Source organism: Callospermophilus lateralis, chromosome 15 (genome assembly GCF_048772815.1).
Source record: "Callospermophilus lateralis isolate mCalLat2 chromosome 15, mCalLat2.hap1, whole genome shotgun sequence".
NCBI lineage: Eukaryota > Metazoa > Chordata > Mammalia > Rodentia > Sciuridae > Callospermophilus > Callospermophilus lateralis.
This window is the reverse complement of record NC_135319.1, coordinates 40,073,033-40,099,636: the sequence shown is the minus strand read 5'-3', so window position 1 is coordinate 40,099,636 and position 26,604 is coordinate 40,073,033. Positions and strand designations below refer to the sequence as shown.

Genomic DNA, 26,604 nt, shown 5'->3' with positions numbered 1-26,604 from the left:
TGATCAAGTGGGATTTATTTCAGAGAAGCAAGGGTGGATCAACCTACACAAATCAATAAATGTAATACCTTACAGAAACACAACGAAGGACGAAAATCACATGGCTGCCTTTATGGATGCAGAAAAGGCATTAGATAAAATTTAGTATCATCCTAACATATTAAAGAATATATATAACAGATTCAAAAAAAATGCCAGCTTTCCTCTTAAGATATGAAACAAGGCAAGAATGCCCACTCTTGACATGCTTATTCAAAACATTATAGGCAGTCTTTGCCTAAGTATTAGGTAGGAAAAAGATATAAAAGGCATAAAATAGGAAGAGAGTAAGTAAAATTATGCCTGTTTACAGACAATATAGTTCTATGCATAGAAAATCCTGAAGATTGTATTGAGACTATTAGAAATGATAAAGTCATTCAGAAAAGGATACAAAATTAACATAAAAAATCAGTAGCATTTTTATACCCCACTAAGTACATTGCTGAGAATGAAATAATGAAAGAAATTCCATTCACAATAACTGAAGTAAAATAAAATATTTAGGAATAAATTTAATTAAGGAAGTAAAAGACCTTTAAATGAAAACTACAAAACTCTAATGAAAGAAATTGAAGAGTACATGCATACACACACACACACACACACACACACACAAATACACACACAGAAACACACACACACGCACAAAGAAGAGTGAAAAAATCTCTCATATTAATGGGTGGGAAGAATTAATAATGTTAAAACATTCATATTATCCCATGAGTTAGATTCAGTGCAATCCCTGTCAAAATACAAATAGCATTCTTTAAAAATCTAGAAAAAGCATTCACAAAATTCACACAGAACTACAAAAGGATCTTAGATAGCCAAAGAAATCTTGAGCAAAAAATAACAAAGGTAGAGGCATCGCACTTCTTGACTCCAAAATATACTACAGAGTTATAGTAATCAAAACAGCATGTCATTGGCATAAAAATAGACATAGACAAATGAAAGAGAATAGAGTGCCTAGAAATAATCCCAAGCACTTAGAGCACCCACTTTTCAAGAAAAGTGGCAAAAGCATGTATACAGAAAAGACATTTTTTCAATAAATGGTGCTGAACAAACTGGATATTCACATGCTGAAGTTTGAAACTTAACCCTTATGATGCACACTTTCACAAACATGGACTCAAAATGGATCAAGGACCCAAATGTAAGATATGAAACTACTAGGAGAAAATCCCAGAGGAATCTCTTGAAGACATCAGTGTGTACAAGAAATTTTTGGATAAGACCCCAAAAGCACAGAAACAAACAAAACTAGACAAATGGACATACATCAAACTAAGAAGCTTCTGGCCAGCCAAGAAAGCAATCAAAAGAGAGACAACCTGCAGAATGGGGGAAAATCTTTGTAAACTATTTCTGAAATAGGATTTATATACACAATATAGGGAACTGAATAGCAAACACACAAAAAAACCAATTAACAAACAATTTTAAAATGGGTGAATGATCTGAATTGACATGTCTCAAAAGAGGATATTCAAATGGCCAACAAATTTATGAAAAAAACATTTATATCATTTGTCAACAGGGAAAGTCAAATCAAAACCAAAATTAGATATCATCTCACCCCATTTAAAATGGCTAGAATAGCTAAAGAAAGAAAGAAAGAAGGAAACATGAGGATATGGAAAAAAGAACTCTTATGAACTCTCAGTGGGAATGTGAATTAATGCAGCAATTATGGTAAAAAGTCTGAAGGTTTCTAAAAAAACTGAAAAGATCTGTGTTATGATTCAACTCTCCCATTCTGAATATATACTCAAGAAAATGAAATCATTATATCAAATACAATGCTGGTGGGATTGCAAATTGGTGCAACTAATCTGGAAAGCAGTATGAAGATTCCTTAGAAAACTTGGAATGGAACCACCATTTGACCCAGCTATCCCACTCCTCAGTTTATACCCAAAGATCTTAAAATCAGCATACTATAGTAACACAGCCACATCAATGCTTATAGCAGCTCAATTCACGATAGCTAAACTGTGGAAGCAAACTAGATGCCCTTCAATAGATAAATGAATAAAGAAAGAAACTGTGGAATATATACACAATGGAATATTACTCAGTCTTAAGCAAGAATTAAATTATGGCATTTGCGGGTAAATGTTGGAGCTGGAGAATATCATGTTAAGTGAAATAAGCCAAACTCAAAATATCAAAGGTTGAATGTTTTCTCTGATAAGCAGATGCTAATCCATAATGGTGGGGGATTGCAAAATGAAGGAACTTTGGATTGTGAAGAGGGGAATGAGGAGAGGGGAGAGGGTGTGGGGATGGGTAGGATGGTGGAATGAGACAGACATTATTATTCTAGGTACATGTACTGTTACACTACCTGTGTGACCCTGCACCATGTTCAGCCAGAGAAAGGAGAATTTGTGCTTCATTTGTGTACAATGTGTCAAAATGCATTCTACTGTAATGTATAACTAGTTGGAAAAAATTTAAAAAACAGTATGTTACAACTGAAAATGGATTAGCAAAATCATCTTTATCTTTGAGACATATATTAGAAATATTAAAAATGTTTTCAGATATCCACCTGCGAGGGGTTGTAGACCAGTCTTGGAGGTGTATCAGGAAACTAATTGCTATTGTTAGCAATTTATTGTTAGATTTTTGAAAAGTCTGCAATATTTTGGACTATCTTATTATATGTATATATATATAATAGTTCATAGATGAAGCTCTAGAGTTGGACATCTTAGGGTCAAAGTTTTATGGTTCCACTAGTGATAAATGACTGGTCATATTTCTTATTTTTTATTGCCTCGGTTTTTTTTCCACTTGGAAATGGGGACCAAACAACATCTACCTCATGGGGTACTTGTGAATATTCAAAGTAATAATTGAATTATAATGCTTAGCACAGATCCTGTCACATAGAAAGATTTATATAATTTAGTTATTTTCTTATTTTGCATATTTTATTAAATTCTAAATTATATGAGGTTTTGGTTTTATAGTTCTTGAAAAGCAACATAATTGGGTAAAGAATTTTATTTTCTCTCTACAAGAGAATGAAACTTTCTTATTAGAATTGGATGATCTTTGAATTTTATTGAATATAGTTTAAATTTCTCCTGAAACATCACTAACTTTTATGAGAAGTTTGTTTTTAAGAAGCTATAGTTTTCTTTCTCAATAATTATTTCACTACTTTTGTTTTGTTGTATTCTTCTGTCAGGGTATATTCATTTTCTATGACAAACAGTGCATATTTGCTTGCATATTAAAGTCTGGAATTGTAAACTTTCTCTGTAAACTATAAGCTAAAATATGAGGAAAATTCATAATATTAAAATCTAATATCTTCTAATATTAACAGGATAGTATATATTTTTGAAATGATTTTCTTTTGATAGGAGCAGCCCTTGGAAAACATTATTTTTTCTTATATTCTATTGAAAATGCAATTATCTTAGTTGACATTTCTTCAAAACAACTTAAAAATGTATCACACTTCTGATCATTAGGATTAGGTCTTTTTGTTAAACTGTGTTGATTGAAGTCATACAAACTTTAAGTCATTAATAACTTTTGGGCAATAATATAAGAGTCATTACTGTAAGCATATGTGTTCATGAATATTTGTGTTATATTTATATTTTGTTTAAATTGTGCCAATAGACTGGATTAGGGTTTGTGGGTCTATATGCTACACAAGTTGTGTAGGTCTATAATGAACCAAAATAAAATCAGGAAAAGCAGGTATTACACTTCTTTACACAAAGTGTGGAATCACTGGAGCTGCCAGAATTTACATATTGAACAAAGAAACACATGTTTATAGAGAGTCTAAAGAGTTTGTTGGATCCATGTTATTTGTTGAAGAAATGATAGGCAATCAAAGATAATTGGTGGTTTTCTCAAGCACTGATAATAACTTAAGTTTGTTTTGCTCTTTGACATTAGAGCCTTGAAATGAGTTTACCGAACATGTTTTATTTTAATGATGAGGTCAGGGATTGAATAACCAGATGATAAATGAGTTCCTAGATTTACTTTCTTTGTAGTAAGAGATCTTTTTTAGGATTTTGGAATATAAGAAGGCTAAGTTTCTAATAGACAACTTTTCTTGTACTTTCTTCATGGTCTGTGACAATCATGGGTTTTGAGACCTAGACCTTAGATGTCTAGGTCTGTCCTATTTTTCTCATCTATACAAGAGCAAATGCTTCTTCTGAGAATTTAATAGGATAATTTATGTGAAGTTCTGGCAATGAACTTTAAAACTTACTCTTTTTATGATTGGGAATTTTCTTCTTCTGTATTTCTTCTCTTTCCATATCTAGGGGTTTTAACTGGCATTTTCTGCTTCCATAGCTAGTAAACCAGACCTCACTCATATAGTATGATGTTTTACAAACGAAATATCCAGGAGGCATGCATGATGATTCAGTGGGGCTGAGAACCTCTATTAATACTTACATTTTATCTAAGAAAATAAAAAACTTAGGTTTATTAATATTGAATATAAAGGCTAAGATTAGTACTTGTATATAATATATAAATAAACTTATATTGAATGTAAATGCTCAATATGTTTTTTTAAACAAAAATCTTTAAGCAAATCAAATCTTTAACCTATCATTTAGTACCTAAATTAGATCTTATGAGTGATGGGAGGATTTTGGAAAAAGTCTGAAAACTTTCCCAGAATTTAAGTAGGTTACAAGGAGCTAATTTTGAGAGTGTCAGATGACATTGTGGGTTAATGCTAGTGCTTATTTGTTAGTTTATTATTATTATTATTGTTTAATTTTTATTTATTTTAATTTTATTTATTAGTGTTTTTTTTTGCAGGATTTTGTAGTAGAGCTTCAGGGCAGTTTTAGTATAGTTTTGTATTGTTAAAGAAAGAACAACTTTGCTGAACACTGGTTTGTTCCATATCTTCTGTTAAGTTTGTAATAGGGGAATAATGTCCTGATAATATGTAGTCCAAATTCATTGTTAATACTCTCATTAAGCAATAGACAGGTTATCTACTTTATAAACAGAATAAATTCTGTTTATATTAGACACTTTGGTAACTTAAAAAAAAGTGATGCCAGGCTACTTGCTGGGATTCATATGCTGAGAAGATATTTTTCCATTTTTAAACAAATAAGTAGAATTCATGCAAAGAAGTTGTCCATGTTTCTGTCATTGGCACCCAAACACACCTGATAGAAAGATTTGTTTTTATCTTACTAAGCCTAACTTTACTGAGGATTGAGACATTTGCTGAACAGTGATCTTCAGGAGAATTCTGTAGTTCTGTTGGAATTCAAAGACATTTTATAATACCATTTCCATTTGCACCAGGAATACAATTTTATGTTTAGGGTTGGGATAGTGGATTTCAGTGTTCACAAACCAATACTCTTTATATTGATGGTTTACTCAATAGTGGTGAAATTGTACACAGTAAGAAATCATTAAATAGTATTAAATAGTTTTATGAATAATGTCCTTTACTGAATGGGCCTAGATTCACTTTGACTGCAAATGCTCATATTGTGTTGGGCAAGATACTTTATCACTCAAACTAGAAAAACTTGCTCTTTTTACTGATTCAAACCCTATTTGGTATTCTTTTAAGACTGAAACTACACCTTTAATTATATAATCAAAGAGAGTACTAGAGTGATTATAGGTACATGCTTTTCTGTAATCCTTGAAACACAATGTAAAATGGTGGTGATACGAATAGTTTGTTTGTGAATATCCAAGTTTAGATTGGACCAAAAATATATGTTAGAAAATGTAGCTGATAAGTGTTTTAAGTCTGGTCACATTATCTGATTATATTCAGAGGATATAGACTGGCCTGATCTGTGAGCTGGGTATGAATGGCTACAAAAAGAAAAATTATCCAATAAATTCAAGCCATTTATATGCTGTCAATGTGAGTTGTACGTGCATAAGGGATGCCTTTTATGGGGAACATGCACAGTAATTCCTGAAGAACATTTTTACTATATTTATATTACACAATGTGAAAACATACTCAGAAAATATTTGAATAAAAGCAATGGCTAAACCTTTGACTGTTGTTCTCGAGTGAACAATATATAAGAAATTTTTTCATGTGCCAGTCATCATCGAATAACTTAGCAGATGCTCTTTGTTTTGTGTGGGGTGAGGTCTTAAGTGTTTAGCAATTATGCTCAAGAATCTAGCCAGGTTTGGTAAGAAACTAAGAAAAGGGTTTCTTTCAGCTAAGCTGTAAAATAAAACTAAAAATAATTCTCAGACCTGTGAAATACCTTCAGTTGAGATAACTAATTTTTATATGAACTCTAGATTATTATTTTGTTCTTTTTAAATTTAGTAATTAGTTCTGTTATAGTGCTTTAAGTCAGGAGTTAAGATACAATTAATTTTATATCTTTGAAAAATGGTATCTTAATGGCATTCCTATTTTATGAGTGTTTTACTTTTATTACTTAAAACAATAGGAAAACAATAGATTTTTGTTACCTAAAGTTTGGTAAGAACTAAAGGGTCCTGCAGAGGGGACAGATAATAGGCACTATTCATTATGTCCCTACTATATGCCAATGATTTTGCTGAGTGCTTCACACGAGTTAATATTGTAGTGTTCACATTAACCTTAAGAGGTACATAGTATTATCCCTATTTTACAGTTGAAGAAGTTGTAGTCCAGAGAAATTAAAAGTTTTTCTAAATGGCACACAACTAGTAAATGGCAGAACTGGGATTTGAAACAATGATAACTCAGCTTCCAAAGCCTACATTCCTTCTGCAGTGTTGTACTTCCCACAGATGAACACTAAAAGTGGCATCCTTTATCCATAGTTTAAAAACAGCTCTCTTCTCTCTCCCACTCATGTTCTTCCTCCCTGCTGTGTTTTGAGTCGCCCCCCCTTATATCAAAGAAGACATTCTGCATTTGTTTTTTAGGGATTGGCTAGCTTCACTTATCATAATCTGCTCTAATGCCATCCATTTCCCTGCAAATGCCATGATTTTGTTATTATTTAGTGCTGATTAATATTCCATTGTGTATAGATGCCACATCTTTTTATCCATTCATCTATTGAAGGGCATCTGGGTTGGTTCCACAGTCTAGCTATTGTGAATTGTGCTGATATGAACATTGATGTAGCTGTGTCCCTGTTGTATGCTCTTTTTAGGTCTTTTGGGTATAGTCAGAGAAGGGGAATAGCTGGGTTAAATGGTGGTTCCATTCCCAGCTTTCCAAGGAATCTCCATACTGCTTTCCAAATTGGCTGAACCAATTTGCAGTCCAACCAGCAATGTACAAGTGTACCCTTTTCCCCACATCCTCGCCAGCACTTGTTATTGTTTGACTTCATAATGGCTGCCATTCTTACTGGAGTGAGATGGTATCTTAGAGTGGTTTTAATTTGCATTTCCCTGATTGCTAGAGATGGTGAGCATTTTTTTCATGTATTTGTTGATTGATTATATATCCTCCTCTGAGAAGTGTCTGTTCAGATACTTGGCCCATTTGTTGATTGGGTTATTTGTTTTCTTGTTGTTTAATTTTTTGAGTTCTTTGTATACTCTGAAGATTAGAGCTCTATCTGAAGTGTGAGGGGTAAATATTTGTTCCCAGGATGTAGGTTCCCTATTTACCTCTCTTATTGTTTCTCTTGCTGAGAAAAAACTTTTTAGTTTGAATACATCCCAATTGTTGATTCTTGATTTTAACTCTTGTGTCCTATTAAGGAATTTGGAGCCCGACCCCACGGGATGGAGATTAGGGCCAACTTTTTCTTCTGTTAGATGCAGAGTTTCTGGTTTGATTCCTAGCTCCTTGATCCATTTTGAGATAACTTTTGTGCAAGGTGAGAGAGAAGGATTCAACTTCATTTTGTTGCATATGGATTTCCAGTTCTCCCAGCACCATTGTTGAAGATGCTATCCTTTCTCCATTGCATGCTTTTGGCATCTTTGTCTAATATAAGGTAGTTGTAATTTTGTGGATTGGTCTCTGTGTCCTCTATTCTGTACCATTGGTCTACCCACCTGTTTTGGTACCAGTACCATGCTGTTTTTGTTACTATTGCTCTGTAGTTTAGTTTAAAATCTGGTATCGCTATACCGCCAGTTTCACTCTTCCTGTTTAGAATTGCTTTTGCTATTCTGGGTCTTTAATTTTTCCAGATGAATTTCATGATTGCTTTTTCTATTTCTGTTGGGAGTTTGATTGGCATTGCATTAAACCTATAGAATACTTTTGGTAATGTTGCCATTTTAATGATATTACTTCTGCCTATCCATGAACAAGGTATACCTTTCCACCTTCTAAGGTCTTCTTCTATTTCTCTCTTTAGGGTTTTAGTTTTCATTGTATAGTTCTTTCACCTCTTTTGTTAGGTTGATTCCCAAGTATTTTATTTTTTTTGAGGATATTGTGAATGGGGTGCATGGAAGATGGTAGGAGACCCTCATGGTTATGCAAAATTACATATAAGATGGTGTGAGGGGGAAGAAAAAAGAGAGAGAAACGTGTCACAGTAGATTGGGTAGAAAGAGGTGATGGGAGGGGAGGGGAGGGGAGGGAAGGAGGGATAAGAAGGGCAGCACAATACAATAGACACTAGTATGGCCCTATGTATAAACGTGGCTGTATAACCAATGTGATCCTGCAATCTGTACACGTGGAAAAATAAGATTATGTACCCCATTTGAATCAAATGTATGATATGTCAAGATAATTGTAATGTTTTGAGCAAATAATAAAAAAATTAAAAGAAAAACAGCTCTCTTGAGAAATCAGCTTGTTATGTGTAGTTATGAAAGTCACATGGTTTATGTGCTGGTTTCTTTTAATTTACTCAAGGACTGATTCTCTAGAAGAAGCCAAATATTTTCATTTCGTATCTGGAATAATAAATACGTGCCACTGTACAACCATATTGTATCTGTTACAAATCAGCATACACATTTGATGCAGAATGAAAATATGCCCTTTGTTTGGCTCAACCTAGTAATTTTAAAGTGCCTAGAGTTCAACACAGCCCCAAACAACTAGAGTACTACCTGCTATTTTAAAATACATAGTAAAGTTTCTATCTTTGCTCATTAAAAAATAAAATTGTTCTTTTCTTAACAAGCTTTGTCAGTATAAAAGTCACCAAAATTGGTCATCTTTTTCTTTCTTTCTTTTTCTTATTTTTCACTGAGTCTTGCATTGTAGTACTGTTATAATAAAATCTGAAGCGTTTACAAAAATCAAATGCATTTCCTGCCTGTGTGGAAAACAAACATTAACTTTAAAAGCATATCCCTAATTCACCAATAATTAATTTTAAATAATTGAGTCATTACAAACATTTTTATATTTTATATAGCATGTTTTTTCTCTTTCCCTTTCTGTTCACTTCCTTCTTTACAAAACAAGTGTTATTAATTTTTTTTCATTATAATTCTTTAGACTGTCTCCCTAGTGTATTTCTTTTTTATGGATCCGTATTTGAGAACTTATTTATTTATGCACTGTGAATCTGTACAGGAGCAGTAGAGTGGATGATGCCCAATTCATAGTTTTATTTTGTGAAAAAGTGTCTCGCTCAATGCCTGAGATATTATAGTCCTTTTTTAGATGTGCACTGATATTTTGTTATCTCTCTGCTTGGACAGTTATCTAGGCCTCAATTTATTTATCTTAAAAATGTGAAACTTATAGATGTTTCCTAAGAGACTTTAGCTCATATTACAATGTATGTGGAAGGAAAATTAATTTTCTCTTATACCCTCCATGACTTCTTAGTTGGAACTCTCTGTAACAAAAGAAAGAATAGCATGAGAAAAAAAAAAAACACCAGAAATTTAAAAATGCATATACCTTCTCTATATATGGGGCATATATATATGCCCCATGTAAAGTATACAAAGTGGTGTTTTATTTATAATCTATACAATCCTCCCATATACTTTAAATAATCTCTAGATTACTTAAAATAGCTGATACAATGTAAATGCTATGTAAAGAGTTATATTGTATTTTTAGGGAATAATGATAAGAAAAAAGTCTGTATATGTTCAGCTCACACAATATTTTCCCCATTTTTTTTTCTTTTGTGATACTGGGGACTGAATCCAGCACCTCTCACATGTTAGGCAAGTGCTCTACCACTGGACTACATCCTCAGCACTTGCCATTTGCTTTTGACCTAAGGTTGGTTGACTCTACGGGATATAGCCTTAGGATAAGGAGGGCTACTGTTAACTTCAAGAATTGATCTCAAAGACACTTTGACTGTAGGTTTAAATACCACATTTTCTTCCTTTATAGGGGAAGGCACAGTTGAGATGAGATGGGAAAGGCTGGGAATGTAGCTTAGTGGAATAACTCATGCTTAATGTATAGGCCCTAGGTTGATCTCCAGCCCTACACAAATATAAAATCAATAATACAAAATAAAATAAAAATCACTATAAACAAGAGTAAAGTTCTTACACAGACATAAGTCATGTCTTCTCTAGTGCTTGATTTAGTTATTACTTGCTTTCTGGTGCAAGATAGGAGACACTCTTACAAATGGAGGTTTTCTTTATAGATAAAAATTTCTGATACTGCTGGTTATCGTTGACAAGTTCTGCTCCCTCACATGTTAAAGTATGACATTAGAAAAGCACTCCAAGGCAGGCATATAACAGGATTTATTTAAAATGGGGTAAAACAGACTGCTCCCTGGAGAGAGAAGGGAGCCATAGCTGGTATCCTGGTATCCTAAGAAGTGAAGGGTTTTGCCTTTTTTATGTCTTAGGCTTCCTTTGTTCTGCTCTCTCTTCTCCTTATCTCTCTCCTTCCTGCCTACATGACTAGGCCCAGGAGATGCTCAGTGAGATGGCCAAAAGGTGAGAAGCAGATGGGCTGGAGAGGCAAAGCTGGAAGGGACCCTAATTAACAACACCCTGTAGGGACTATCCCTAGGACTGGTTACCTTAGCAACAGATTGGAGCAGGGGTTATCTTGATTAGGGTGCTGGAAGGACTCTGAAGGCATTAGCATTTCAATCTCTCTTCAACTTCCCTGACCCAAATTGGCCTCCTTGATTCACCTGACTCTATTTACCTACCTATGCAAACTCCCTTTTCTGGCTTCATTTCTTTTACAAAACAATAACTTTACAGACCTTCTGTGTCTATAGTTTCTCAAAACAGTAGCCAAAATAATCCTTAAGTTAAAGAGTAATAATTGAGACTGTATATTCTGACACCTTGGAGTGATATTCGAGGTGGTGTGTCTTAACTCCATCAATACCATGAATTCCAGAATAACTTGCAATATCTTGTCCAATAAAACTGGAGTTTTTGCTATCCCGTTAAAATGTTATGCTTATTTCTATTCCTATTCCTTTGATTATATGTTTCTTGCATCATACCTTCTCTCCTACCACCTATGGAAGGTTATACAATTGCATTTATTTAGGAAAATCTTTATTAAATACTTATGGCTAGAAAGTTAAAAGGATGAGTGAAAAAATTAATCTTTAATTTCTAAATTTACTTCAAAGCCTTTAAAAATTTGAACACTTATTTCCTATGTTAATCCTTCCCTAAAAATTACAGGCCATTCTGATCTCTCACTTGTTTATTTCCTAAATTTATGGTATTTATCATACTTTGGGTAATTATATATTTTGTGAAAAGAAAGTTGCTCCTTACCTCACCAACTATCTGAAGAACTCTTCCAGAGGAAATGTCATGATGCATTCTTCTTGTTTGTAGTAACATCTTGTTTTTTCTTTTTCTTTTTTTTCTCTTTTAGTACTGGAATTAAATATAAGGGTGCTTACCCCTGAACCATATTCCTGATCACTTTTTAATTTTTTTATTTTAAGACAGGGTCTTGCTAAGATGTTGAGGTTGGCCTTAAACTTGCAATCCTTCTGCTTCAGCTTCTTGAGTAGCTGGGATTATAGCTGTGCACCACCACACCTTTTAGGTTTTTCCTAACATCTTATGCAAGTTTTTCTTGAAGGGTTTGTAGATTAGAAGATGATCATGTTTCTGATAATATAATAGTTATTTTAAATCAACAAAATCTTGGTCTAGCATATTAATAGTGTAAATAACATGGAAAAAGAGAGAATCCAAAGCATTTCTCTCTAGGTGTCTTGCTAATTTTTAACTTTCTTAAATTTAAGTGGTTTGTAGAAAGGCCTTAACATATAAAAGATTTGGTAATAAAGTAATGAGATTTGTGTTTTTAACACTTATTCTAGAACTTGTTAGGCTAAATAATTTCACTAGGAATGCAATAAACTTACTCCTATGTTCTCTTCTCCATTGATTATAACATTTTGAGGGAAGTTACTTTTCTGGAATGATTTTTTAATAGTTAGGTTATAATCTGAACATAAGTATTACTTTGATTACTTTATAGACATCATTTGGTTCAGATAAAACATTATTATACATTCAGTCTGATCAAATACCTTTTAAAATTTGTTCAGTTACATTTCTCCCAAAGAATGCTGATTGACCATTATTGAAGGATTTACATATATATATATATATATATATATATATATATATATATATATATATATAACTTACATGGTGGTAAGTAAAATTTTAAAGAATTCACATTATATTTAAGCATTCAACTACCATGGAATAAGTGGTATATCTTTCTAAGATGGTGATTTTGAATAAAATAATACTAATTTTCGACATAAATTCTGCTGATTTTATTATAATGTCAATTATTTTAAAAACACTCCATTGTTCTCCATTAAATCAATTCACTGCTAAATGAAATTCAAAAACAGAGCCTCAAGGAAGTACTTTTGAAACAACAGAGTGACATCTCTGAAAATCCACTCCTTAAAGCAGTGCAAACACTGGAAAAAAGGTCAAAATAACTTTTTCAGAACACTAAAAATTAACCAAAGGCTTACAACAACAACAACAACAAAAACAAAAACAAAACCACCAAATTTCTATAAGAACAAAGATTTTTGTGATATTTTAGTTTGTCTTATTTTCATCCCCTTCTCCTGGGTACATAATAGCCTGGAAAGTCAGCACAGAGTGATAGTATCTGTGAAACAGCAGCTTATAGACACTGGAGAGGATAGACTGGGTTTGTTATTGCCCCCAAAGCCCCATTTCTTTGAGATAGCTACAGAAAGCAGTAATTATAAAATTGTGGTGATTGGCTTATAACATATTAAGACATATGTGTTGTAAGAGTTATGACATAAAATGTAAGAGATAAAAACATAGAACACCTTGGGTCAAGCAACTGTTTCTTAGATATGACACTAAAAATACAAAAGGAAAGAAAACAAAAGAAAAGAAAACCTGAGTTCCATCAAAATTAAAAAGCTTTATACTTTAGAAACTGACAGTCCACAAAAAGGGACAAAATACTGACAATAGGCTTTTATCCAAATTATATAAAGAACTATATTAAATTCCAAAGAAAATATGGAAATGGCTCTTAAATCCCCCAAAAGTCCAACATCATAGTAATTAGAGAAATGCAAATCAAATTCACAATGAAATGCCACTTTTCCACCACTAGGATGGCTACAATAAAAGACAAATGACTGATGTTGGCAAGGATGTGGAGAAATGGCAATTCTCATATACTGCTAGTGTGATGTAAACACAAATGGCTACTTTGTAAAACATGCAAAAAGTGAAACATGACTGAGCAACATGACAAGAACACTCCAGAGTCAACATCCTAAGACTATTGCAAACTATTAGAAACACTGCATCATCTGTAGGCCCTTGAGCTGACAAACTATCCTGCTGCTGGCAGGATGATTATAGTAACTAGAAAATTCACCCCTGTTTCCAGCAATTTAGGAAAGAGCCACAGTTTAAGATTGTTGGACAAATGTTTAATATCCAAAACCCAATGAAATCCAAACCAAGATTCAATAAGAATTTTCTTCACCTGGACATGGTATACTATAAAAAACTCTTACATCAAATTTGTTCATGTAAATAACTTCTTAACTTGAAGGATAATTATTAATCTCCTAGCCAACATTTTACCTTCAAACCATTTGAATATACTTCATCTACAGGTTCAAAGTATTAATTAGAATAAATCTTTCAATCTTTGCTTTCCAAACTCTAGTTTATATCTGCTTCTTTTTTCATTTATATCATTTTTAAATTATTGGTTTTTTATATATACATGACAGTGGAATGCATTACAATTCATATGACACATACACAGCACATTTTTTTCATACCTCGGGGTATATTTAAAGTATGTTCACACCAATTCGTGTCTTCATACATGTACTTTGGACAATGATGTTCATCACATTCCAACATCATTTGTAACCCCCTGCCCCCTTGCTTCCCCTCCCACCCCTCTGCCCTATCTAGAGTTCCCCTTTTCCTCTTATGCTCCCCCTTCCTAACCTACTATGAATCAACCTCCTTATATCAACCTCCTTATATCATATATTGTGTTTATATGCCACATTTTTTAATCCATTCATCTTCTGAAGGGCATCTAGGTTAGTTCCACAGTTTAGCTATTGTGAATTGTGTTGCTATAAACATTGATGTGGCTGGGTCCTTGTAGTATGCTGTTTTTAAGTCCTTTGGGTATTGACTGAGGAGAGAAATAGCTGTGTCAAATGGTGGTTCCATTCCAAGTTTTCCAAGGAATCTCCATATTACTTTCCATATTGGCTGCACCAATTTGCAGTCCCACCAGCAATGTATGAGTGTACCTTTTTCCCCACATCCTTGCCAACACTTATTGTTGTTTGTCTTCATAATAGCTGCCATTCTGAAAGGAGTGAGATGAAATCTTAGAGTAGTTTTGATTTGCATTTCTCCAATTTCTAGAGATGATGAACATTTTTTCATATATTTGTTGATTGAATGTATATCTTCTTCTGAGAAGTATCTGTTCAGGTTCTTGGCCTATTTATTGATAGGGTTATTTGTTTTTTTTGGTGTCCAATTTTTTAGTTCTTTATATACCCTAGAGATTAGTGCTCTGTCTGATGTGTGATAAAAATTTGCTCCCAGGATGTAGGCTCTCTATTCACCTCACAGATTGTTTCTTTTGCTGAGAAGAAACTTTTGAGTTTAAATCTATCCCATTTATTGATTCTTGATTTTAATTCTTGCACCAAAGAAGTCTTATTAAGGAAGTTGGGGCCTAATCTTCAGCATATTGTTGAGTCATTTTTTAAAATGCATCTGCTAGCCTAGGTATTTTGATTGGTGAGTTTAGGCCATTAACATTCAGGGTTATTATTGAGACATGGTTGTATTTCCATAATGAAATGAAATTAGAAATCAATGACAAAATAAAAAATAAAAATTATTCCAACTCCTGGAGACTAAACAATATGCTATTGAATGAACAATGGGTTGTAAAAAACATTAAGGAGGAGATTTAAAAATTCTTAGAGGTAAATGAGAATATTGACCCAACGTATTGAAATTTCTGGGACACTATATGAAAGTAGTAGTAAGAGGAAAGTTGATTGCATGGAGTTCATTCCTTAAAAAAGGAAAAAGTCAACAAATAAGTGACCTAACATTACATCTCAAAGCCCTAGAAAAACAAGAACAAATAAACACCAAAAGCAGTAGAAGGCAGGAAATAATTTTAAAAAAATTGTTTATTTTTGGTATTTATCTTTACTTCTTTTCTTCTTTGATTTGTTTTTCCTTTAGAGTACTACCTCCCTCTGCTGATTTTTATTATTGTTTTTGTTTCCTCTTCATGGAATATTTTGCCAAGGATATTTTGTAGTGCTGGTTTTCCAGCTTTAAATTCTTTTAACTTTTATTTATTATGGAAGTTTTTAATTTTATCATCAGATCTAAAGCTTAATTTTGCTGGATATAAGACACTTGGTTGACATACATTTTCTTTTAGAGCTTGATATATGTTGTTCCAGGATCTTCTACCTTTCAGGGTCTGTGTTGAAAAATCTGCAGTTATCCTAATTGGTTTCCCTCTGTATGTAATCTGATTCAGGTCTCTGGTGGCTTTTAATATTCTCTTCTTATTCTGTAAGTTAGTCATTTTCATTATAATGTGCCTTTGTGTGGATCTGTTGTGATTTTGTGCATTCAGCATCCTGAAGGCTTCTTGAATTTGGTTTTCCAATTCATTCTTCATATTTGGAAAATTTTCTGATATTATTTCATTTAATAAATTATTCATTCCTCAGGTTTGGAATTCTATGCCTTCCTCTATCCCAATAACTCTTAAATTTGGTCTTTTTATGCTATCCCATATTTCTTGAATGTTGTGTTCATGGTTTCCTACCATTTTCACTCTGTAGTCTACAATTTTTTCAAGTTTGTAAATTTTGTCTTCGCTATCTGAAGTTTTATCTTCCAAGTGCTCTACTCTTTGGTGATGCTTTCCATTGAACTTTTAATTTAGTTTATTGTTTCTTTTGTTTCAAGAATTTTCATTTTTTTAAGAACCTCTATCCCCCTGTTGAGGTGATCTTTTGCTTCTTGTATTTGTTTATGTAGTTCTTTGTTGAAATGATCTTTTGCTGCCTGTATTTGCTTTCTTATATCTTCCTTCACTTCACAGAACATTTTAATCATGTACATCCTGAACTCTTTCTCTGTAATTTCTTCTGCTGTGGTTGCCATGGATTCTAATAATGTGGTATCTTGATTTGTTTGGTGCACTTTCTTCCCTTGTGTTTTCATGTATAAGTCTTTCACCTCTTTTGTCAGGTTGATTCCCAAGTATTTTATTTTTTTTGAGGATATTGTGAATGGGGTGGTTGTCCTCATTTCCATTTCAGAGGATTTGTTGCTGATATACAGGAATGCCTTTGATTTATGCGTGTTGATTTTGTATCCTTCCACTTTGCTGAATTCATTTATGTGTCTAATAGTTTCTTTGTAGACCCTTTTGGGTCTGCTAGGTATAGAATCATGTCAACTGCAAATAGTGATAATTTAAGTTCTTCTTTTCCTATTTTTATGCCTTTAATTTCTTTTGTCTATCTAATTGCTCTGGCCAATGTTTCGAGAACTATTTTGAACAGAAGTGGTGAGAGAGGGCATCCTGTCTTGTTCCAGATTTTAGAGGGAATGCCTTCAATTTTTCTCCATTCAGAATGATGCTAGCTGAGGCTTAGCATAGATTGCTTTTACAATATTGAGGTAAGTTCCTGTTATCCCTACTTTTTCTAGAGTTTTGAACATAAAGGGATGCTGTACATTGTCGAATGCTTTTTCTGTATCTATCGAGATGATCATATGGTTCTTATTTCTAAGTCTATTGATGTGGTGAATAACGTTTATTGATTTCCATATATTGAACCAAACTTGCATCCCAGGGATGAATCCTACTTGGTCATGGTGCACAATTTTTTTGATATGTTTTTGAATCCGATTTGCCAGAATTTTATTGAGGATTTTTGCATCTAGGTTCATTAGAGATATTGGTCTGTAGTTTTCTTTCTTTGAAGTGTCTTTGTCTGGTTTAGGAATCAGGGTGATGTTGGCCTCATAGAATGAATTTGGAAGGTCTCCCTCTTTTTCCATTTCCTGAAATAGCTTGAAAAGTATTGGTATTAGTTCCTCTTTAAAGATTTTGTAAAAATCTGCTGTATACCCATCCGGTCCTGAGCTTTTCTTAGTTGGTAGTCTTTTGATGGTTTCTTCTATTTCCTCAATTGATATTGGTCTGTTTAGGTTGTCTATATCCTCCTGACTCAATCTGGGCAGATCATATGACTTAAGAAATTTATAGATGCCTTCACTATCTTTTATTTTATTGGAGTATAAGGATTCAAAATAGTTTCTGATTATCTTCTGTATTTCTGAAGTGTCTGTTGTGATATTGCCTTTTTCATCCTGTATGCTAGTAATTTGATTTCTCTCTCCTCTTCGTTAGCATGGCTAAGGGTCTGTCGATTTTATTTATTTTTTCAAAGAACCAACTTTTACTTTTGTCAATTTTTTCAATTGTTTCTTTTGTTTCGATTTCATTAATTTCAGCTCTGATTTTAATTATCTCTTGCCTTCTACTTCTTTTGGTGTTGTTTTGCTCTTCTTTTTCTAGGATTTTGAGATGAAGTATGAGATCATTTATTTGTTGGTTTTTTCTTTTTTTAAGGAATGAACTCCAAGCAATGAATTTTCCTCTTAGAACTGCTTTCAATGTGTCCCATAGATTCTGATATGTTTTGTCTGTGTTTTCATTTATCTCTAAGAATTTTTTAATTTCCTCCTTGATGTCTTCTATAACCCATTGATCATTCAGTAACCTATTGTTCATTCTCCAAGTGATGCATGATTTTTCCTTCCTTCTTTTATCGTTGATTTCCAGTTTCATTCCATTATGATCAGTTAGGATGCATGGTATTATCTCTACTCCTTTATACTGTCTAAGAGTTGCCCTGTGACATAATATATGATCAATTTTTGAGAAGGATCCATGTGCTGCTGAGAGAAAAGTGTAACTTCTTGATGTTGGGTGGTATATTCTATATATGTCAATTAAGTCTAGGTTATTAATTGTGTTATTGAGTTCTATATTTTCTTTATTCAACTTTTGTTTGGAAGATCTGTCCAGTGGTGAGAGAGGTGTGTTGAAGTCTCCCATAGTTATTGTATGGTGGTCTATTAGACTCTTGACCTTGAGAAGAGTTTGTTTGATGAACATAGCTGCACCATTGTTTGGGGCATATATATTTATGATTTTTATGTCTTGTTGGTGTATGGTTCCCTTGAGCAGTATGTAGTGTCCCTCTTTATCCCTTTTGATTAACTTTGGCTTGAAATCTATTTTATTTGATGAGTATGGACACTCCTGCTTGTTTCCGAAGTCCATATGAGTGATATGATTTTTCCCAACCTTTCACCTTCAGTCTATGTATGTCTTTTCCTATCAAATGCATCTCCTGTAGGCAGCATATTGTTGGGTCTTTTTTTTTTTTTTTTTTGATCCATTCTACTAGCCTGTGTCTCTTAATTGGTGAGTTTAAGCCATCAACATTTAGGGTTATTATTGAGATATGGATTGTTCTTCCAGCCATATTTGTTTATTTATGTTAGTTAACATGGTTTGTTTTTCCTCTTTGATTATTTTTTCCCCTTTACTGTACTACCTCCCACTGTTGGTTTTCATTGTTATTTTTCATTTCCTCTTCCTGTAATGTTTTGATGAGGATGTTTTGAAGAGATGGTTTTCTAGCTGCAAATTCATTTAACTTTTGTTTATCTTGGAAGGTTTTAATTTCATCTTCCATCCTGAAGCTTAATTTTTCTGGATACACAATTCTTGGTTGGAACCCATTTTCTTTCAGCGTTTGAAATATGTTATTCCAGGATCTTCTAGCTTTCAGACTCTGTGTTGAAAGATCAACTGTTATCCTGATTGGTTTACCCCTAAATGTAATCTGCTTCCTTTCTCTTGAAGCTTTTGAAATTCTCTCCTTATTCTGTATGTTGGGCATCTTCATTATAATGTGTCTAGGTGTGGGTCTCTTATGATTTTGCACATTCGGCATCCTGTAGGCTTCTCGGATTTGGGATTCTGTCGCATTCTTCAAGTCTGGGAAGTTTTCTCATATTATTTCATTGAACAGATTGCTCATTCCTTTGGTTTGGACCTCTATACCTACCTGTATCCCAATGACTCTTAAGTTTGGTCTCTTTATGTTATCCCATATTTCTTGGATGTTCTGCTCATGGTTTCTTAACAGTCTTGCTGAGCTGTCTATGTTCTTTTCAAGTTGAAATACTTTGTCTTCATTGTCTGATGTTCTATCTTCTAGGTGTTCTACTCTGCTGGTAGTATTCTCATTTGAGTTTTTAAGTTGGTTTATTGCTTTCTGCATTTCTAGGATTTCTGTTTGTTTGTTTTTTATAACCTCTATCTCCATGTATAGTTGATCTTTTGCTTCTTGGATTTGTTTATGTAATTCATTGTTGAAGTGATCTTTTATTGTCTGATTTTGCTGTCTAATGTCTTCCTTGAGACTTCAGATCATCTGAAGCATGTATATCCTGAATTCTTTATCTGACATTCTATCTGCTGTAGATATTACCTCTTCTAACATTGAGTTGACCTGCATTGCTTGTGGTCCTTTCTTTCCTTGTCTTTTCATACTGCTCGCGTTTCTTTCTGCTTGGTGAAACTGTTGTGTTATTGAATTTTCCCCCTATATATTTATATTGCTCTTGTATAGTTGCAAAGTCTCTCTCCTCCAATTGGGGCATTGTGCCTACCATGCTGGTGGGTCGCTGGGCCTATTCTGCTGGTTGGTCGCAGGTCTGCCTACCTTGTAGGCATGGGTGGCGGCTCTGTCCCTCAGAGGGCCGCTGGGCCTGTTCTGCCTGTCTGTTGCAGGTTCGCCTACCTTGCAGGTGCAGGCGGCAGCTCTGCCCCTCTGGGCCACTGGGCCTATTCTGTTGGTCGGTTGCAGGTCTGCCCACCCTGCAGGCATAAGTTTACTAAATTTAGCAACTAATTTTTCAACCTGTTCTAGAACTTTATTATAGGTATATACCTGAGTTTGAGGAACAATAGAGATCAACTACCACAAGTTTTTTGTCCTTATGAGATTGAATAAAATGAAGCCTGGCTCAGAAGTGACTAGGGTAAATAGGGTTCATTGGAATCACTTAAATTGGGACTGATATTCAGATCAGCAGAGGTCTTACATTGACTTAAAATTATCATTATTTGGATATTCACCCAATACAGGGCTCTTAAGAAAATGATGCTCAGAAAGTAATCCTTCACTTAATACAAAAAGTTAGAACCATACTGATAGATGGATAGATGTAGAAACAATATGAAATAGCAAGGGAACAAGCTATCTCAAACATCCAAAATGCTTCAAAACAGACTTTATTGACACCACAGTGGAGAAAATGTGAGAGAAGGAACTTAGAATGTTAAAATGTTCTATGAGCTAAAAGACAATGTAAGGAGTGAAATTAGAGAGAAAATACAGGCAGTTAAAGATCAACAAAGAGAGAGAGATTCTGAAAAAGAATCAAACAAAAGTCTTTGAAATAAAGGAATCAGTAAACCAAATTAAAAATTTAATGAAATGCATCACCAATAGATTAGACTACTCTGAGGATAGATTTTCAGGCCTTGAAAACAAAGTATATAATCTTGAAAATAAAGTTGGCTGTAGAGTAAAAAATGTTGATTATGGTCATAATGTTTAAGAAATGTGGGGTAACATTAAAATGTCCAATTTAATATTCATGCACAATATTTTCAATGAAATAATATCAGAAAATTTTCCAAATCTTAAGGATGAAATGGAAATTCAAATTAAAAATCACAACACATCCACTCCAAGACACATTATTGTGAAAATGCATAACATACAGAATAAGGACAGAATTTTAAAAGCTGCAAGAGAAAATTACTGGTCACATTTAAAAGTAAACCAAACTGGGTCTCAGTAGAGTTCTGAGCCTGGACCCTAAAAGCTAGGAGGTCTTGGAAAAATATATACCAACCTCTGAAGATGGATGTCAGGCAGGAATATTATACCCAGCAAAGTTAAGCTTCAGAATTGAATATGAAATAGAACCTTCCATAATAAGCCAAAGCTAAAAGAATTCATAAGTAGAAAGCCTGCATCACAAAACATAATAACATATTTCATGAAGAGAAATAAAAAATAAAAATGAAAACAAGCAAAAGGGGGGAATTACACTAGAAAAATAGTCAAAGGAGAATTGAATTCAATTTAAACACTAAAAATGAATCAAAATTACAGGAAATAAAAATAATCTCTCAGTAATAACACTGAATATAAATGGTCTAAACTCATCAATCAAGAGACATAGGTTGGCAGACTGGAAGGTAAAAGGATGGGAAAAACATACCATTCACGTGGGTCTCATAAATAAGCAGTAGTTACTATTCTCCTATCAGATCAAGTGGAGCATCTACATACATCAAACACACCCTTCTGAATATTAAAAATCAAATAGATCACACAGTAGTACTGGGTGATATTAACATGCCTCTCTCATCACTGGATAGATCATCCAAACAGAAACTAAACAGAGATGCTACAGCTACAGAACTAAAAAATAAAATTAATAATTTGGACTGAACAGACAACTTACAGAACATTTCATCCATCTTCTCAACAACAAATTGAACATTTTCTAAAATAGACCATATTTTAGGTCACAAAGCGAATCTTAGCAAATATAAAAAAGAGACAATAATTTACTTTCTCTCAGATTATAATGGAATGAAATTAGAAATCAACAGTATGATAAAAAATAGAAACTACTCTAAAACTTGGAGACCAAATAATACACTTTTGAATGATAAATGAATACCAGAAGAAATCAGGATAAATTAAAAAATAGAGGTAAATTAAGATAGTGATAAAATATAATAAAATCTCTGGGACACTATGAAGGTGGTTCTAAGAGCAAAGTTTATAGCATTGAGCTCATACATTAAAAGAATAGAAAGATACCAAATAAATAATTTAGCATTACATCTCAAAACCCTAGAAAAATAATAACAAACCAATACCCATGTCAGTAGAAGACAAGAAATAATTAAAATCATAGCTGAAATCAATAAAATTGAGATAAAAATTTCAAAAATATTAACAAAATGGAAAGTTGGTTTTTTGAAAGAATAAAATTGACAAACCCTTAGCTAAGTGAATTGAAAGAAAGAGAGGAAACCCTCAAATAATCAAAATTTGAGATGAAAAGAAAATATCACCACAGATACTACTGAAATTTACATTATAAGAAATTATTTTGAAAATTTATACTCCAACAAGATAGAAAATCTTGAAGAAATGGACAAATTCCTAGAGACATGTGTCTTACCTGCATTAAACCAGGAGGATACAGAAAACCTAAAATATCAACTTTAAGTAATGAAATTGAAGCAGCCATCAAAAGCCTTCCAACAAAGGAAACCCCAGGACTGTAAGGATTCTCAGCCAAGTTCTCCTGGACATTTAAGGGAGAACTAATATTGATCATCCTCAAATTATTCCATGGAATAGAAAAGGAGGGAACCCTTTCAGACTCATTCCATAAAGCCAGTATGACTCTGATACTAAAACCAGGAAATGACACATCAAGGAAAGAAAATTCAGACCAATATTCTTGATGAACATAGATGCAACGATTCTTAAAAACTATTGGCAAATTGCATACAAAAACGTATTAAAAGAGTGCACCATGATCAAGTGGGATTCATCACAGGAATGCATGGTTGGTTCAACATATGAAAATAAGTAAATGTAATTCATCACATAAATAGGTTTAAAGATAAGACTCACATGATTATCTCAGTAGATAAAGAAAAAGCATTTGACAAAGTATAGCACCAGTTCATGTTTAAAACACTAGAGAAATAGGGATAGAAGGAACATCCCTCAACATTGGAAAGGCTGTAGATGACAAACCCAAGGCCAGCATTGTTCTGCATGGAGAAAAACTGAAAGCATTTCCTCTAAAAACAGGAACCAGGCAGAGATGCCAACTTTTGCCACTCCTATTCAATGTAGTCCTTAAAACTTTAGCCATAGAAATTAGGCAAGAGAAGATAATTAAAGTGATATGAATAGGAAATTAAGACTCAAATAATCTCTGTTTGCCAATAACACAATACTATATTTGGAAGACCCAAAAACCTTTATCAAAAAACTTCTAGAAATCATAAATGAATTCAACAAAGTAACAGGATACAAAATTAACACCCTTAAATGAATCACGTCTCTATATGCCAATGTTGAATCTGCTGAAAAAGAAATGAGGAAAAGTTATCTCATTCAGCCTCAAAAAAAAAAAAAAATCCCTGCAATCAATCTAACAAAAGAGGTGAAGGACCTTTACAGTAAAAACTACAGAAGACTAAAGAAAGAAATTGAGGAAGTCCTTAGAAGTTGGAAAGACCTCCCATGTCCTTGAATAGGCAGAATTAATACTATTAAAGTGGCCATACTACCAAAAGTGCTATACAGATCCAGTGCAATTCCCATCAAATTCTAATGATGTTCTTCATAGAAATAGAAAAAGCAGTTATGAAATTCATTTGGAAAAATGAGAGACTCAGAATAGCCAAAGCAATCCTTACTGAGAAAAGTGACTGAAATTACACCACAGGGGTACAGTAACAAAAACAGCATGGTTAAAGGGAAGTGATGGGAGGAGAGGGAAAGGGATGTGGGAATAGGAGAGATAATAGAATGAAACAGACATTATTACTGTATGTATGTATGTGACTACATGACCAATATGATTCTGCAACATGTACACTCAGATAAATGAGAAATTATATCCCATCTATGTATCTATGTTTGATATATCAGAGTGCATAAATGCATTCTACTGTCATGTATAACTAATTAAACAAATCAAAAAATTAAAGAAAACCTTGATTCATAGAATAAACCTTTGTTCTTTATGAATAAATCTCTGTTCTTTAAAATATACAAAAAAGAAAAAAAAACAGGAAAAGACCAATGGAATGGAATAGAAGATACAGAGACAAACCCACATATATACAGTTATCTCATATTTGACAAAAGTGCTAAAAAATACATTGGAAGAAAGAGTTTTCTTAAGAGTTTCCAGAGTATGTTGGGAAAACTGGAAATCCATATGTAGAAGAATGAAATTTAACCTCTATCTCTCACCTTGCATAAAACTCAAAGTGGATCAAGTGGTGAGAACGTGGGGAGAAGAGTATACTCATACATTGTTGGTGGGACTGCAAATTGATATAACCACTATGGAAAGCAGTATGGAAATTCCTCAAAAACTAGGAAGGGAACCACCCTTTGGCCCAGTTATTCCACTCCTTAATATATATCCAGAGGACTTAAAATCAGTATACTGTGGTGTTGTAGCCACATCAATAGCAGTTCAGTTCACAGTGGCTAAGCTATTGGACCAAACTAGGTGTCCTTCAACAGATGAATGGATAAAGAAAATGTGGTATATATACATAATGAGGTATTACTCAGTCATAAAGAAGAATGACTTTACATTTGCTGGTAAATGGATGGATCTGGAGACTATCAGGCTAAGTGGAATAAGTCCATCCTGAAAAGCCAAAGTTTGAATGTTTTCTCTGATATGTGGAAGCCAATTCACAATAATAGTGATTTATTAATCAAAGGAGGTTATCCTGAATTCGGGTTCATCTGACACCAGCCGCTTCCACAATGCCGCCCAAATTTGACCCCAATTAAATCAAAATTTCGTACCTGAAAGTACACCAGCAGCAAGGTTGGTGCCACATTTGCCCTGGCCACATCTGGCCAATATAGGCCCCCAGAGTCTGTCTCCAAAAAAAAGGTTGGTAATGACATTGCCAAAGCAACTGATTATTGGATGGGTCTGAGGATTATAGTGAAACTGACCATTCAGAACAGATAAGTCCAAATTGAAGTGGTACCTTTGGTCTCTGGCCTGATAATAAAAGTCCTCAAGGAGCCACCAAGAGACAGAAAGAAAGAAAAAAAACACTGAACACAGTGGAAATATCAGCTTTAATGAAATTGTCAACATTGTCCAACAGATGTGTCACCATCCTTAGCTAGAGAACTTTCTGGAACCTTATGGAGATTCTGAGGACTGACCAGTCTGTGGGTTGTAATGTTGATGGCCACCACCCTTATGAAATCATATATGACATCAGTAGTGGTACAGTGGTACCAGCTAGTTAATAAGTGAGTGGGAAAATATTTTAATAAAGGATCATCTGACAACCAGTCGGCTAAAAAAAGAATAGAAGTGTAGTGGAGTAGACAAAAGGGAATGAAAGGAGGAGTATGGGATAAAGAAAGAGTGTATTGAATCTGACATAACATTCCTATGTACATATATGAGTATACCACAGTGAATCTCACCATCATGTACACCCACAAGAAATTGATTAAAAATATAACTATGGGTAGCCTGTTGTGGTGGCACATGCCTGTAATCTTAATGGCTTGGGAGAATGAGGCTGGAGGATCATAGGTTCAAAGTCAGCCTCAGCAACTTAGTGAGGCCCTTAGCAACTTAGTGAGGCACTGTCTCTAAGTAAAATATAAAAAAGGATGGGGATGTGGCTCAGTGGTTAAGCAAACCCTGGGTTCAATCCTCAGCACCAAAACCCAAAACAAAAACAAAACCTATGTGTAAATGGCAGAAAGATCAGTAGAGTAGAGGGAAGGGAGCAGGGGCTGGGATGAGGGGAGATACTTGGGACTGAAGTAGAATAAGATATATTCCATGCTTTTATAATTATGTCAAAATGGATTCTACAGTAATGTATAACTAAAAAGAACCAATAAAAAATCTGCCATAGCTGGGCTCAGTGGCACACACCTGTAATATCAGTGACTAGGGAGGCTAAGGCAGGAGGATCATGAGTTCAAAGCCAGCCTCAGCAAAAACAAGGTGCTAAGTAACTTAGTAGGACCCTGTCTCTAAATAAAATACAAAATAGGGCTGGGAATGTGGCTAAGTGGCCAAGTGCCACTGAGTTCAATCCCTAGTAACCCCCACCAAAAAAAACTTATCATAAAGAAGAATGAAATTATAGCATTTGCCAGTAAATGGATGGAGCTG

The 26,604-nt window shown here is 33.8% G+C and overlaps 1 protein-coding gene and 1 pseudogene across 1 annotated transcript in view; both read left to right on the top strand.

Moving 5' to 3' along the window:
* Positions 1-26,604, top strand: part of Ctnna3 (catenin alpha 3) — a 1,643,966-nt gene that overhangs the window by 300,644 nt on the left and 1,316,718 nt on the right. The gene's annotated exons all lie outside the window — the stretch shown is intronic.
* LOC143381016 (large ribosomal subunit protein uL11 pseudogene) lies at positions 25,185-25,715 on the top strand (annotated as a pseudogene).